Genomic DNA, 16567 nt, shown 5'->3' on the forward strand with positions numbered 1-16567 from the left:
TCCTACACACATACACACCGTGACACACACAGTATTTTTAACACATGGCTTCTTGAGGGCACAAATAGCAACTGAACTCACAAGAATATAAGGATATAAAACAGATATATTTATGCAAATATGCATTAGCAGAAACATTTCAACATGCAAGTTAACACTTTCCCCACTCCCCCCTCTGTCTCTACGCACACTCAGCCAACCGGAGCAGTGTGGGCCGGCAGTGTAGCATGGTGAGGATCAATGCAGTGATAGGATGGACTGTATCACCTTGAATCAGAGGCAGGGGAGCATCCAAATGTTTGAAAGCTCCATGACATGAAACTCCCACTGCACACAGAAAACAGCTAGTCTGGAACCTTCCTTTCTCAAGTTATTTACTTGCAGGGAGTTTGGCGGGGTGGCGGCGGGGTGTTTAATGTGTTGGAGCTTTCAAAACCGATTATCTCCATCTGTAATCTGAAATAGGAGAGTCCACAGAAATCATCTCAGAATTGTTATCACCTCATTTTGTGACATGTATGGACCAGGTCTAAAATGTGTGAGAATAAGGGCAAGTGCAGGTCCAAGTGCAAAACGGGAACAAGTGGAATTAGGTTGGATGAGGCAAGAAGAGTGAACAAGACTAAGGGCCTTGGCCCATACACAATTAAAAGAGGACCGTGCTGCATGCATCCTGTTGTGATGTCTTCCACAATGTCCTCCTGGCACATCCTCCCTTTTATTGCATGAGGCTGTTCATCTGAATGGCAGCTCTACATATTCTCCAAATACAAGCTTTAAGTAGTATTTGGAGCACATATTTCGTGAAGTCATGAAATACATCTTGTGCCTCCAAAAGACATTCAATGGGCATTGTTCATTACTATACTTTGCTCAGAACAATCAAGGTTCTCTGCGCCTGTCTGCAGCGATAGGTTCAATTCAGCTACAGTCATGATGATTAAATCCCATTGAAACTGATGCAACACCTTAGTCATAAGTAATTTAAGTCTCCTTGCTTTCAATGGGACTAAATCATGATTAACTTTACAATCAGGGCCACATAATTCTAATTTTATAAACCCACTCATTTCCCAGCCTATGGCAATAGCTTCTCTTGTCTATGGTGAGGGTCCTTGCCTCCTTCCCATGTGGAGAGGGTTGTGCAAGGTTCTCTCCAAATCCATAGGAGAGGAGAAAACCATGCGCATGGTTTTTTTAACCTGCTTATAATGAACGCATAAGCAAACACCTTGTGTAAAAAAGGAATAGATTTACAGATGAGCTTATGCAGGCAACATGGAACTCAAATGTAATGGCAACTTAATTACAACACTGTGAATTGAATAAGTAGTTTATTTTCTGTTTCATACGGATTAAGGTTGTTAATAGTATACAATGAACAAGGAGTGCCTACCTAAGTGTGTAAAACAATCAAAATAGTTTAATATTATAACCAGAAAATGAAACAATAGCTGCAGCTTGTTTTCTCAAAAATTCAGTTTTAAACTTACAGAAAATGAAACAGTAGCTGCAGCTTGATTTCTTAAAAAGTATTAAACTTACACAGAAAACAGGTCAAGAAACAGAAATCCAGACTGAATTAAGCATTTTGAAATCCCATACTTTTCAGTGTGAGAGTGCTGTTGTGTAAATGCTTACATTTTCCATGGGAATCAATGAGGCATTTTTAAAACTAGCTGCAGGGCAGACTCCCCACCCTGCTGCCCCCATTCAACAATCTGAAATAAGCCTGCTGCTGCTGTGGAGACATTTTGGAGAGTAACTAGAGACAATAAGGCAAGAGGTGCATGTGTGGAGCACTTGCAGCCCCTCAGTGAAGCCAGGATGTGAGGTATCTTGTGCTACTTGGTGGATGCACACCCTCCCTGATCCTTCTCTTGGGTGGTTCCCTCTTTTCCTGGAAATGGAGCCACACAATGTCCTCCTTGAAAGGAAGGGGACTAGCTGTTGGTGTTGCTCGCTATGCTTGTTGACAATAAGGTTATTCTTTTGAGGAAGAAAGGGCTATTGGGCTATGTGTATGTATGCATTTAGATGCCCATGTAATCCCCTCAAATTCCCAGTTTGGATAGGGAAAATAGTGTTGGGGTGACAGGTTAAGCACTCTCTTCCCCCAGGGTTACTTTAATAAAATATGCAGTTATGGATCTCCCTGTGTCTTGTCTAGCATGGTCTTCAAAAAAGCAGAGGAAAGGCACACAACCAGGAAGTAATTCAGCACAAGGACAAGCAAGGGAGGAAACAGGAAGGACAGAATTCATAGCAGTGGAGGTTAAACAATCCTGGTATCTGTTGGAGATCCAGATCCAGATGGCATCGTTTTGTACTAGTAACCCTAGTAACTTTTGTACTAGTAACCCTAATGACCCCTAGGGGCATTGGGAGTAGAGATAGATAGTTAGGGTCTCCTTCTCTTTCCAGTTTATCTCTGCCTCTATGACCCTTCTATGGATAGAATGTACTCAGGAACTTCCTGAGAATGATTTCCTCCCCCCACCCCCCAATGCTTCTAGCTCTAGAGCACCATGCTTCTATAGGTCTATCTCTGACCAACATGTAGCCAGCTGTTAGATATAGGTCTTTTCTGTCATCATGGACTTCTGAATAAAGTAGATTAGTTTAACTTTACATGAATCTCCATGTAAGTGGAGTAGTGCACATAAGGTGCCAACCACTCCCAAACCCACAAGCCCATGGGGCACTGAGATTTATTGTTTCTGGGGTGTTCTGAGAGTAGATTCTCTGGTAGGAAATGAGAGTAGATTCAATGAATGAATCCACTCTCATTTGCTACCAGAGAATCTACTCTCAGAACACCTCAGAAACAATAAAACCCAGTGCCACATGGGCTTGTGGTTTTGAGGATAGTTGGCACCCTATGTGCACTACACCACCTCTTGCTCTGGGCCACCTTGGTGCCCCCAAAGTGAAGTTATGGGGCTGCTGAAATCCCCATTATTCCCGATGAGGAAAAGCTTAATGACTCCAGAAATTCTTTAAAAATCACCTCTTTCCCCAATTTCTTTGAAATCTGGATGGTAGCAGGCACCCTTTGGGGCACTACCACCTGACCTAATCTTCCACCCCTGAAACCCCTTTTCTGCCCTGAATCTGCCCCAAAGACATGCCAACTTCAAAAATTCTTGAAAAATCACCCCTTTGCCCAATTTCTTTGAAATCTGGGTGGTAGCTTCCTTGCACCCACTGAGCACTACCACCCCACCACAACCCACTCTGGGCCACCCTGGTGCCACCTGCCCAGGTTGTTAACACTAAGGCTGCTGCAATCCCCATTATTCCCTATGGGGAAAAGCTTAAAGATGCACCAACTTCAAAAATTCTTTAAAAATCACCCTTTGCCCATTTTCTTTGAAATTTGGGTGGCAGCTTTCATCCATTGGGCACTCTTTTGGCCCTGGAGCCCCTTAAAAAAATCCAAATTGATACGGAAAATTCGGGTATAAATAGAATCTGAGGTGATTCAGGGGGAGATTCGGACCCAAAACAAATAAGAGGTGATTCAATTCGGGTACAAATAGAAATGAAAATAATAATAATAATTTGTGCACACCCCTAGTGCATACACACCTTTCACACTTTTGCTGCATGTGTGGACAGGCCTAGAAAGCATAACCCTGCTTTAATCTGGAAGTCAAACTGAACCCCAAAACTGATTGCTTTTCCCAGCAGTGAGCTGAACCTAAAATCACTTAGTTGCCTAGGGTTGCCAGAACCTAAGGGGTATACTTGTGAGTCAAATGGGCCGTAAGCCAGAATTTGGCTTTTTAAAAGCCAAATCTGGCCACCTAGCTGGGCAGTGGCGGGCGGCGGCGCCCTGAACCAGAATTGAATCTTTAAAACAAAAAAGTGGTAACTGGTTCAAAGGCAATTCAATGATAAATAAAGTGGCCGTCGAGTTGGTGTTGACTCCTGGCAACCACAGAGCCCCATGGTTCTCTTTGGTAGAATACAGGAGGGGTTTACCATTGCCTCTTCTCACGCAGTATGAGATGATGTGTTTCACCATCTTCCTGTATCACTGCTGCCCAATATAGGTATTTTCCATAATCTCGGAAACATACCAGTGGGGATTTGAATTGGTAACCTCTGGCTTGCTAGTCAAGTCATTTCTCCACTGCACCATTAGGGGGCTTCAATGATACATAAATTAAAAGAATTAGACAGTCAAAAGACTCTTTTGAGGAGTAGTGTTGAGGGCTCCTCTCTGTCTTTGGAGATACTGGATTCCCCATTAAGCCAGCTGAAGAGGAGCAAGAGAGCTTGCTAGGCAGGGCCTAGGACAGGAGGCTTGCCCACCCACAGGCTGTTATCCAGCAACAAGGCCTCACTGTAGAGGATTATTGAACTGAGGCTGGGAGCAGTTGAACTGCACTTCCTAGTGCAGTTCTTCCTTCCTGCCACTCAGTCTGAACAGGGTAAAGTTATTTTCTTTCTTTCTTTTTTTACTATGCTAGTGTAGTGTTCTGAAACAAAAGACAGAGCTCTGAGGAGTTGGAGGTGGGGTATGGGAGACAATATTAAAAATGGAAGGAAGTCTGTGAAAGGAAAGGAAACTAAATTTGAAAGCGTATGTGTGGGAGTGTTTAGCTGTTTTAAGCTGATTAATAAAATTGTTACTTTACCTGACACTTCCCAGGGTGGCTGGACCAAAGTCTTTTCAGTCAGGCTGCTATCTACGGAGACTTTCCTCCCAGAATAGAATAATTGCACATTACTTGCTTGATTGTTTATTAGGTTTGCAGTTTCATTATGTAGAAGCTATTTACTTTGCCTATACTGAATATTGTTCAATAATAGTAAAGGTCTGGAGAAGAATCACAGTTCCTTGACTTTAGCTCCCTTCAGCATAATTCTCAGGTACACAGCTATAGTATGAATATAGGCAAGGCCAGCTCCAGGTTTGGGCAAAGTTCCTATTTATGGAGGTCCCTGTTGGTTTGAATCCCTGCTGGTATGTTTCCCGGAATATGGGAAACACCTATATTGGGCAGCAGGAAAGTGCTGAAAGGCATCATCTCATTGTCTGGCTGCACGTCCCTGTCTCTTTTACCCAGCCTGGCTAAGCTTATCGGGTCTGGCCTCAGAGCAGGGATGGGGCGGGGGGGGGGGGGCGCTGAGTGTCACCCTGTGCATCCTCCATCCCAGGTTGCTTGCTCCTTGTGTCTGCCCCTCTCCAGGGGGCCCTGACACTCTCCACCGGCCAGCCTCTCATCCCCGGCTGGCTCCTTATATGCCTCCTCACAGGCTGTGCACTGCCTGCCCACAATTACGGGGCCAATGCCCCTCTTGATTCCCTGTAATTGGCTACCCTTTACAGCTGTTGCCAATGCCTGTTGCCAATGGTACGATTTCCTGACTTTATCCTTTGCTTGTTCAGGATATTCATGGAGGGAATTAGATTAGCATTTTTATATTTCAACTTGATATTTTTATTGTGTAAATGTTTTAAATGTTTTTAAACTACCTTGAGATTGTTTTAATGAAATGCAGTACAAAAATTTAATAATAAATAAATAAATGTCTGGAGATTACTTTAATTATTAGCAAACACTTCTTGAAACATCAAGCATCATTTCTTGAATTCTTTTCACAGCCTTTGAAGGCTGATCTTTGTGTCCATTTTTAACCACGGTCCAGTTCCAGTTTTTAACCACGGACCAGGCATGCTGCTACACAATCCAATACAGTCTCACTTCTTTCTTCCCAAATCTCACCTGGTTCAGTTTTTCTCTCAGTGTATTTTGATGATGATCTGTGAATGTGTTTGTGTTGGGAGCACCGGTGTAGAAAATATGATGATTCCTGCATCTGTAGGGATTGGGGGCACCAGAGTAGAAAGTATTTCTTTGTTTCAATCTCTCCTCTGTCCCACACACTAGCTGAAAAATTGCTCCTTTTTTATTGCAAAAGGGAGGCTTTGGGGCCACCTGATTCCCATACATGATGATGGATCATGATATTAAGGTGGTGAGAATCAAGCTTTCTTCAGCTGTCTATATTATAGCCAGAGCAAAAAAAAAAATAAAAATACTGTGAATTGAGTACTTGATACATTTCATGCATTTTCTTGCACAAGTCAACTTCCATTAGAAATCTATGTCAAGGTGTTTGTGTGGAGAGGGTTGAACCAGATGGAGGGAGCTGGTACTAAAATGACAATAGTATTTCCAGCACTTCGTCTTCTTGCTCTAGTTCTGACTGTCATTTTAAGAGTGGGAAGGAATCATATCTCCCACCACCACCACCACCACCACCACAGTCACCCTGTCAAATCAAAGTGGCGTTAGAGTCTTTTGTTACACAGATCACCATGTGAATTATGTCTTATTAAATCTCTTTTTTCTCTGACATACCTAGAGATTCATTCTTCTCTGTCTGAGCTTGAGACATATTCTAAATTGTTATAGTCATTGCTTGTCGGTTTCTGTTATATTGGGAAAGCATAAGCAGGGAATGCATGTGTTTAAACCACCACTACCCCTGCCACAAAAAAACACAACAACAACCATAAACACTTTGAGAGTCTGCCATTTGTATAGCTTATGCAATCCAAACAATTTTTGCACAACTTGTTCCTCAGTTTTTACTATTGTGCCTACTTCATTTTAGTTCTGCTAGTCAAAAGGAGATACAAAGAGCTATGCAGATAATTAAAGTCAAATCTTTTGCTAGCTGCAAATCTTATTCAATTCCCCTTGTGACTTCTGAGCTTTCAGCAGGCACTGCTCACACACTTTCAAGCAGCCATAAAGGCTAGAAGGTAGAGATCAGTGTTCCTTCTAAGGTGTGCACATATGCGCGTGCACACACACGTTTCTTGATGTCTGCTCAGTTAATTTTAGATCCCACTCAGGTGAATCAGGAAGGCCCCATTCTGAATGCACATTCACACACACTGCCGTGATACTGCCGCACAGAACAAAACTCATTCCATGCACAGATGAAAAAGAGGGAACACTGGTAGGGGTGTGTACAAAATGGATTTTGCATTCTGTTTTGAGCTTGCAATGAAATACAAATGTTGATAATGTTTCGATGAAACAACTGGTCCAACTGGTTGTTTCAACTGAACAAACTCAAAACATTTCGAGTATTTTGGCCCTAGGTAACAAGGGAAAACTTGAAACACTGAATTGTTCCCCATGGGTAGCTCCTAGGGACACCAAAGTGGGTTGGAGTGGTTGATGATGGGTGATAGCTACCACCCAACCCACAAATGAAATGGGCAAGCAGGCAGTTTTAAACAAAATTTTAACCTTTCCCCATAAGCTCCTATGCAGGTTTTGGGGAAAAGTTAAAAAATTGTTTAAAATTTAAAATTTAACCCATGCAAACTTGGCAAAGAGGCACCTCTTAATGTGATGATTCTCTTTATTTAGCTGGGGAAGAGTAACTGGCCCTATCCACCCCCAGCACAGTATCTCGAGTGACTGTTGCTGGTGTCTAAATTATGTTTCTTTTAGATTGTGAGCCCTTTGGGGACAGGGATACATCTTATTTGTTTTTATTTCTCTGTGTAAACCACCCTGAGCCATTTTTGGAAGGGCGGTATAGAAATCGAATAAATAAATAAATAAATAAATAATAAAATCACCAGCTTGCCCATTTCTTTTGTGGGTTGGTTGGTAGGTAGCACCCATCACGCCCTACCACACAACCCACTTTGGTGTCCCTGGGAGCTACCCATGGGGAACAATGGGGTGTTTTGAATGCACGCACACAAGTTTTGCATTGCAAATTGCAATGCATTTTGAACCCTGCCTTGAAAAACACTGCAGAAGAACTCAGTAAAAGGGAATCTATCCCTCCCAACAAAGAATATACATTTCAACCACAGTCTAAAAATGGCCAAAAAAAGAATGACTGACCCAGAATCCACTGCTAGCCACAGTGCCTGCACTGCAGTAACATAATTGTCACGCTGCTCTCTCACACACAATCATGACTCCTTACTCTCTAGCATTGCAACTAGGGATGTGCACAAATCAATTTTTTCAATTTGATTGGTACCCGAAATGAATTACCCCTGATTTGTTTTGGGTCCAAATCTGGCCAGATAGCACAGGGGCAGGGGCGTAACAAGGCTGGAGTGGGCCCAGAGACAAAATTTTAAAACGGGCCCCTCACTGATACACACACACACACTTCACATGTGACTTGCCTCTGGAGGGCCCCTCGAGACGTGTGGGCCCCCAGGCAGCCATCTCCCCTTGCCTAATAGTAGTTACACCCCTGCACAGGGGTGATTTGTTTTGTGCACAAATCTCACAAAACAGGGAGATTCGGGTACAAATCATGTTGTACCTAAATCGATTTGCACAGATAGCAGGTGCAGGCAGTGATTCTCTCAGCAGCAGGAAGTGGGTGGAAAAAAATTCTCTTCTCTTTTCCTCAATCAGGAAAGCAGGAACAAAAAGCAGAGAATCCACTCCAGGCGGAAGGCAAGGCAAGGCAAAGCAAAGCAAAGCAAAGCCGAGCCCCCCACCCCCCGCTTCTCCCATGAGGCAGAAAGACAGAATGATGGCTGGCTGCCGCCTTCCATACATTTGAAAATCCCTCCTTTGAACTCCCCCCAACCTTGTCCCTTCTTTGACCCCTCCCCTAGTCAATACGGGGTCAGTCACCCCTGGCAACACAAGATTTGAATGGAAACGGAAATATTGTATGGAATGGAAAGGAAATATTGTATGTTTTTTAACTTTTGTAAACCGCCTTGGGGTTGTTTTTAATGAAAGGCGGTATATAAATTCAACAATAAATAAATAAATAAATAAATAAGCAAGCCAATCTGGAACCAGGGGGGAATCGCCAGCCAATCATTGCACACTGTAAGTCACCAATCTGAAGGTTGGGAGGGCGGGATTTTCAAAAGATTTTCCTGACACAAAATGGAGACAGCAAGAGAAATCACCACAAAACGGAGGACTGAATCTATGAATTTTTCAGGTCTGAAATCTGGGTGATTTGTTTTGGACCCGAATCTGGCCAGCTAGCATAGGAGCGATATGTTTTGTCCACAAATCGCCCAAAATAGGTAGGTACAAAACGATTTGTACCTGAATTGATTTACACATCCCTAATTGCAACAGCTGCCATAGCAGCACCCTTACTTTTCAGCAAGCATAGCCATAAACTCAGCTAGAGCAACTTCAGCCACATTTTGACTCCATACAACACCTTGTAATGCAGATTGCAGAGCAGACCAGAGCAGTGAAAGCACAAGTTAGTCTCAAGTTCAGACATGGAGCTCATCACAGTAATCACCAAGAAATATCACACACACACACACACACACACACACACACACAGCTGCCACTGTCCATTTCTTGCTGTGACACTATCTCACAAACAAAACAAACCACAACTCAAGGAAGGCAGGTACCCAAGTTCTCATTTTGTCAATCTGAGATCCAGCAAAACCAGATAGTTATAACAGCAATAGCACAACGTATTATACCAGGCTAGGCGGCATCTGCCATCCAGCCCACATGCGTGTCTCCATGGCCATTCACTCACATGAGAGAACGGTCCTTGGGAGATGGGGAATTGTCACACATTATTAACTATTCAGCCCTTGAATAACCATCCTGGTATACCCCAAGACAGTTCTTCTCATGAGTAATGCTGGAGACTGTATGCTTTTAGCACATTGTGTACCCCAAGATGGTTCTTCTCATGAGTAATGCCAGAGACTACATGCTTTTACTCATGAGAAGAACCATCTTGGGGTACACTGGGATGGTGATTCAAGGGAAAATGATAGGGTGATCTTATCATTCTCCCACTGAGAGTGGGAGACAGCCAGCATGGTGTAGTGGTTAGAGTGCTGGACTAGGACCGGGGAGACCTGAGTTCAAATACCCATTTAGCCATAATACTAGCTGGGTAACTCTGAGCCAGTCACTTCTCTCTCAGCCTAGCCTACTTCGCAGGGTTGCTGTGAAAGAGAAACTTAAGTATGTAGTACACCGCTCTGGGCTCCTTGGAGGAAGAGCGGGATATAAATGTAATCATCATCATCATCATCATCATCAATCTTGGGATTGTTTTTAATGAAAGGCAGTATATAAATTTAACAATAAGTAAAATATAAATTTAACAATCAATAAAGGATAGAGTAAAGATCTATCCCCAGTCCTGGTGTTTCCCTAGTCTGTCCACATGATACTGCCCAGACACATGGCACAACCACTGGTCTTTGGGAGTATGAAAGGGTTTCCTGGCGAGGAGGAGGGTCATGGTGTACAAGTTAGATTATTTACCAGAGATAATGGGGCCCCCGCACAGGTGGACCCCCTAGATTTGGATGGCCTACCTCATGAGAACACAGTGCAATGGAGGACCGAAGCTTACTGAGCTTCTGGTCCTTCCCAGTGGACTGACCCTCTCATGAGAGAGCTAATCCCAGGTCAGCAAGCTGACATGTGGTCTGGAATGTGCTTGGGTGTTTTTTGGTGTGCTTTACCGGGGTCTGCCATCACAAGAGCATCCTTGGTCACAGGGGGCCAGACCCCAGGATCCTTTGCCCTCCCTTATATACATATTTCCTCCTAGGAAGTCATCATGATCCCTTCCTGGAGTAACAGAAAAATAGTGTCCATCTACATCCCCCCCCCCCCCAATGCCAGTAATTGTGCTTTTGCAAGACTGTTTTGGTCCAGGGTTCTTATGAGGGCAGCGGTGCAATTGCTGTCATAAGAAGGGCTTGTCTGCCATTTAAAGGGATTTAAATGCCCTTTCCCTAGCAAGAGCAGGTGGCCCAATCCTAAAAGGCATGATCGCGCTCGGGCACACCTCCTTGGAGATCGTGGCCAATGGCTGCTGGCCTGCAGATGTTCTAACACCTTACCAGAGTCTGGTGATGTCAGTGCTAAGGAGCTTGAATGGGATGCGGCCTCGGTGGACCAGGAAGAGGGAGTGGCTCCCCTACCCTGAAACTGGAGGTTCCGGTGGGCTACGGTTGGATGAGCACCTGCAATGTGATTCATGGTTACAAAAATTAACCTCGGGTCCATCTACCTGCAGTTCACCATTACATACAAATGGGGCCTTAGTTTCAACTTAGATTGTCAGTTTGGACGTCATGTGAAGTCAAGTCAAGTACAAACGGAGGGTTCACAAACTAACCTAGGGTTCAAAATGTGGTTGGATGGCCTGAAATAGGTTTGTTGTAGGGATATGCCGAAATGCGATTCAGCTTCCGAATCATGGCACAATTCCTTTAAAATTGAGGGCTTACCCAGCCCCTTTAATGCGGAGGAGGGGAGGCTCCTCCCTGCTCCTCCCCCATTCGACACCACTTCTGTACCGGCAGACCTCCCCTCAGCTGTCAGTGTGTGTCGGAGGCTCTCTCCTCCAGCAGCCTGCATGCGATGCCAGCACGCACATGACCTCCGTGCAGGCAGAGTCACAACAACTGCACATAACTCCATGCATGCAGTGTTACAATAAAGTTACAACAACTTTATTTTGTTGTAAACTGTCACAATATTTATTGAGTGGTGGCATAGATCACCGTAAGTGGTGCAGCGGGGAAGTGCTTGACTAACAAGCAGAAGGTTGCTGGTTCGAATCTCTGCTGCTACTATATCAGGCAGCAGCGATATAGGAAGATGCTGAAACGCATCATCTCATACTGCAAGGGAGGAGGTAATGGTAAACCCCTCCTGTATTCTACCAAAGAAAACAACAGGGCCCTGTGGGTGCCAGGAGTCAAAATCAACTCGATGGCACACTTTACCTTTACCTTTATATAATTGTAATACATAAAAATATAATTAGGTTCCATGTTAAGTGTGAACTTCCCCATGAAAACCAGGCTCCTCGGAAAGCCCTGTACCACATTGTGCCCTTTCTCTGCACTTCCACAAAATACCCACAGCCAGCTGTCCCGGAATATTGGGTCTATCCTGGTCCTGTGCTTTTAACAGTAGTTTAATTTGCAGAAGTCAAACAGGTGATGCTTTCCACAGCATGGAAATAAATGTGATCACCTGCCTAATATCTAGAGCTCAAGCTGCTGTTAAAGACACAGGAGAACATGCCAGTAAAAGCTGGTAACCATATCTAGCATTGAATAAAGGTGCAGTGGATTACATATCAATTTAGAAGCTTGGAATAGAGGTCCTCACTCTCTTAACATTTTCTAGGGATACGCAAGAATCTGTTCAGAGGCCCTTTTAAGGGCCTCCAAACTGGTTCAAATGGCTGGCTGTTTGGCCGGTTAGAAGGCAGGGGGCATGCCTTTAAGGGTGGGGGAGGGTGCCTTTACCCCTCCCACTGCGTTTCCCCCACTGGTGCTCCATTTTAAAAGTGTCTGTCCGGGTGGTAGTTTACCTCTCTGCTGCCCCGTATCCTCGCCAGCGGGAAGTAACAGGAAGTACCCAGGGCATGTGTACATGCCAGGCACATGTGAGCGCACATCGTGCTCACTCGTGCACCCACCCAACATGCGTACGAGCAAGTGTGACATGTGCACACATGCGCCCAGCGCACGCACACGCACTGGGTATTTCTTGTTACTTCTGGCCAAAAAGGACATGGGGTGGCAGGGACGTACGCTGCCACCCCAATGGGCACTTTTTAAATGGAGCAACGGTGGGGAAAACACGGCGGGAGGGCACCCTCCCCCACCCTTAAAGGTATGCCCCCTGCCTTCAAGCCACCCTGTGCCGGTTTCACATAGGAACATAGGAAGATAAGAAGCTGCCATACCCTTGGTCTTTCTCACTCAGTATTGTCTACACAGACTGGCAGCTGCTTCTCCAAGGTTGCAGGCAGGAATCTCTCTCAGCCCTATCTTGGAGAAGCCAGGGAGGGAACTTGGAACCTTCTGCTCTTCCCAGAGCGGCTCCATCCCCTGTGGGGAATATCTTACAGAGCTCACAGTTCTAGTCTCTCTTTCGTATGCAACCAGGGTGGACCCTGCTTAGCTAAGGAGACAAGTCATGCTTGCTACCACAAGACCAGCTCCTTCTCCCATGCACATCCCTAACATTTTTTTAAGATGCTATTTGAATGTCTAGCAGATGTGAATTGTCATGTTGTGTTTGATTTATCTGATCTGAAATTGAGTATCACAGCAGTCCTGCAGCCATTTTCCCCTTCATTTTAAGCCTTGGTGACCACTGCTGCGATCCCACAATCAAATCAGTTCTTCAGAAATTGCCTTTGTTTACTCCAAATTGTGGACATGTATGTGACTTGGTGGTTAGTTTGCTGCTTGAGTGCTTGGTGAGTCACTGTGCTGTGAGAATGATTTACATTAGATTGCAGATATATTTTGTTTACCTATGCTTATAAATGGAGGCTATGATCCTTATATACTTATCTGGGAGTAAGGCTCATTGATTTCAGCGGGGCTTGCTTCTAAGTAGATATGCACAGGTTTGGGCTGCAAGTCTTAAACACAATAGGACTTTTGAGCAACATGCACAGCAATGTGCTACAACATTGAAAACTGATGAAAGCAGGAAAAATAGTTAGCAGGAACTGTGCAGATTGGAGCTGGAAGGGCATGAAGCACATTGGCTGTATAAGCTGATTTGGTGTCTCCTCTCCTCCAGTAACTTAAGGCCTGGTGGGGCCAGTGTTCCCTCTAACAGAGATTCCCAGATGTGGTGGACTACAATTCCCATAATCCCTAGTCAAAGGCCACTGCAGCTGAGGATGCTGGGAATTGCAGCCAGTCACCTCTGGGAATCCCCGTTACAGGGAACACTGCCTGGGGCTCAAGCCTCAATGGCCCTATCTTGGTTATACTACTGAAAGAAACAATCTCAGATGAAGGAACTTCAAAGCCTCAAAATGAGTTAATTACACTGATGATTCAGCCTCCAAGGCTGTAGTGGAAGATTTACAGCATATCTAAAATAGTGATTTAGACTGGTTCAATAGTCATTTCCTCTCCACGGGGAACTTTGGGAACCATGATTCTGTAAGAACAGCTTGGGATGTCAAACAGACTTCTTAGCACCATTTCCAAACTCTAATTCCCAGAATGCTTTGGGTCAGAAAGCCATGACAGTTTAACTGGTATAGATAGAAGTCAAGCCCTTGATCAAAAGAAAAGCCAACCTTGGAAACAATTTTTTTTTAAAAACCCACTTATTTCTCTGGCCTACTTGATGGGAGTAGCCTAAACTGGTGATCCTCTTTAAGTTCCTCCTGTAGATCTCAGAGCTCAAGTTCAAACCAGGAGCCACACAGGCAATATCTCCGCTGTGGTTTCCCTCCTGCAAAAGTTGCCACAGTTACTCTTGTCAGTACTCAGTAGCAAAATAGGGAGGCAGATGACTAAACTGGGTGGGAATAGGACACACAACTGGCATTTCTCCTTTAGAAAAGCTTTGTTTTTAATCCCCCCAATCCTTTTTGAATTTAGGGACTTTGAAGAGCAATGGCGGTTTCAGTGAAAGTACCTTCTGAAAGTTGGGGTGGGGGGATGGAATTTGGTGTCTGCATGGAGCATATGTAAATGGCCTTCTGGACTGTGCTTAGGCTTTGAACTTGGTGTAATCTACTTACTTTATAACAAAGCTGAAATTAGATTTTGATTAGCTGGAATTTGGGTGAAATCAATGCAAAATGATTGAATTAACTGACAAGCTCAGTGAGCTTGCATCTCAACACAATAGAATAAATGAATAGAGACAATGAGGCAAAGTTGGACATGGTGCAAAACCTGAAAATAATGCAGACTCCAAACCTCAAATATCCTGAATATCCAAGTTCTCTGTATGTCCTGTGTGCACAGTTTGGTCACTCTAATTTCCCTGAACGTTCGATCATAATAACATTTGAAATGCTTCCCAAAAGTTTGGATAAATCTGAGCTGCATTACAGATGTTCAAGGCAATAAATACAAGCTTGATGTATGTACTCACCAGGGCAGCCCTCTTCACATTCAACCCTATGGCCATCAATACAGTCAGCATGTTGGGCTTTATGATGCAGGGCAATTGGGTGTCCTCCCCACCCCCAGCCCGAGCCTTGGATCCAAATCCTCAGTAAGGGCGAAAGAACAAAAAACCAGGGCTGAGACAGTTGCAGTGCCGCCTTAATAGATAAATAATGTAGCCTGCTAAACTGTAATTACTTGAAAGGCAAAGTTGGCCAGGTCATCGGTGGAAAACAGAAGAAATGAAAACGTTAGGAGGCAAGCAAACAATAACTCTAATCAAACCTCTAATGAATGACAATGACACAATTACATGCAGGCAACACCAAGTCCCAACAGCTGCCTAATTAAAACCGGACTCAAACAAGGCAGAGAAAATAACTTCATTTGGATTCTATTTGCCTTGGTAATTCGGTGCCGGGTTGCTTTTTCCCCTCTTTTCCATATGGGGCCCAGTGTTTATAAAAACTTAATTAAGTTGGAAGGGAGAGATTGATATAAGTCTTTGTCTTAATGGACTCTCTTCCCATGGGATATTAAGGAAGCCCGAGCACGCTACAGGACATAATGGAATCAGGAGGGAGGTGGGAAATGGAGAGACAAGCTGTCTCTGATTGTGTTGCAGATAGATGGCTGATAGGTTCCTTGGGTTATATGGCTTTTTTATATCTAAAAAAATACAAATCTCAAAATTGGACTCCAAGAAGCTATTTATAAGCTGTCAAGAGAGGCCAGCATTTCACAATCAAATTTACTGTATATCAAATGTATTTCTAACTTCTTCCTAAAGTGGCAGATAAACAGGGGGTAGAGATCAGCTGTGGTGCAAGATGGATTCGGGGGCATGAGGCCAAGGAGAGGGCTACGAATAACTGGCAAGTGTAATTTGCAGCACAGTCTGGGCAGAGAGCTGGCACAGCAGTGGGGGTGCAGGAGTGGGGTGCATCTAGGAGTGGTGTTTTGGGCCCCAACCAAGACAAGGGCAGATCTGATCACTGCCATGCTCAAGCCAATAGTAAAGGAGGGGATTCAGGATCTGGCAGCCTGGTGGGGTATAGCTGTGATAAACACCATGGTTAAATTTTTTTTTAAAAAAATTGCTCAGTGTTGAAAACTACTAGAACAGAGTCAGACAGCTTGGCAAATTTTCAGCTAAAGAAAGCCGCTGTGGCACAGAGCTTCTAATCAATGTGATCTAATGGGGCGATTCACACACGCTGGCAAAACTGGGCTAAGGAAGCCCAGCTCGGTTTTGCCTGCACATGAGAACCTCCGGGAGCCCTGTGATTCCCGGCAGCGGCACGACAGCGAACCCTGTAGGGAGCCCTGGCTGTTTGGCAGAGTTAAGGGCACGAGTACGCTCTGAGTCCTAGCTGACTGATTGTGCGTCGGTGCCACGTGGCTCCACACAGCACCTACACACGAGTGGCCTCCCAGCCTGCCTCGGGGAGCTCCCCATAATGCACCCTGCACTTGTGCAGTGCATTATAGGAGTTTGGGGAGCCTCCCGGCCCCCAAACCTCCCAGCTGCCAATAGCAGCTGGCGAATGTCTGGGTGAGCAATCCGCTCACCTAGCCAGAAGACAAGGATCATCTGCGGAAGAGGTAAGTGTTTTAAGGCTTCCTCCTTAAAACATGGAGCAT

General features: G+C 44.6%; 1 long non-coding RNA gene across 1 annotated transcript; it reads right to left on the minus strand.

The window, feature by feature from the left end:
* Positions 1–5149: 5149 nt before the first annotated feature.
* On the minus strand, positions 5150–15482 carry LOC128342286 (uncharacterized). Its single transcript, XR_008314889.1, has 3 exons — positions 14910–15482; positions 10874–10996; positions 5150–6017 (listed from the first exon to the last, which is right to left on the minus strand). It is a non-coding gene; the product is annotated as an uncharacterized LOC128342286 (long non-coding RNA).
* Positions 15483–16567: the final 1085 nt, after the last annotated feature.

This window comes from Hemicordylus capensis, chromosome 2 (assembly GCF_027244095.1).
Source record: "Hemicordylus capensis ecotype Gifberg chromosome 2, rHemCap1.1.pri, whole genome shotgun sequence".
Taxonomy (NCBI): domain Eukaryota; kingdom Metazoa; phylum Chordata; class Lepidosauria; order Squamata; family Cordylidae; genus Hemicordylus; species Hemicordylus capensis.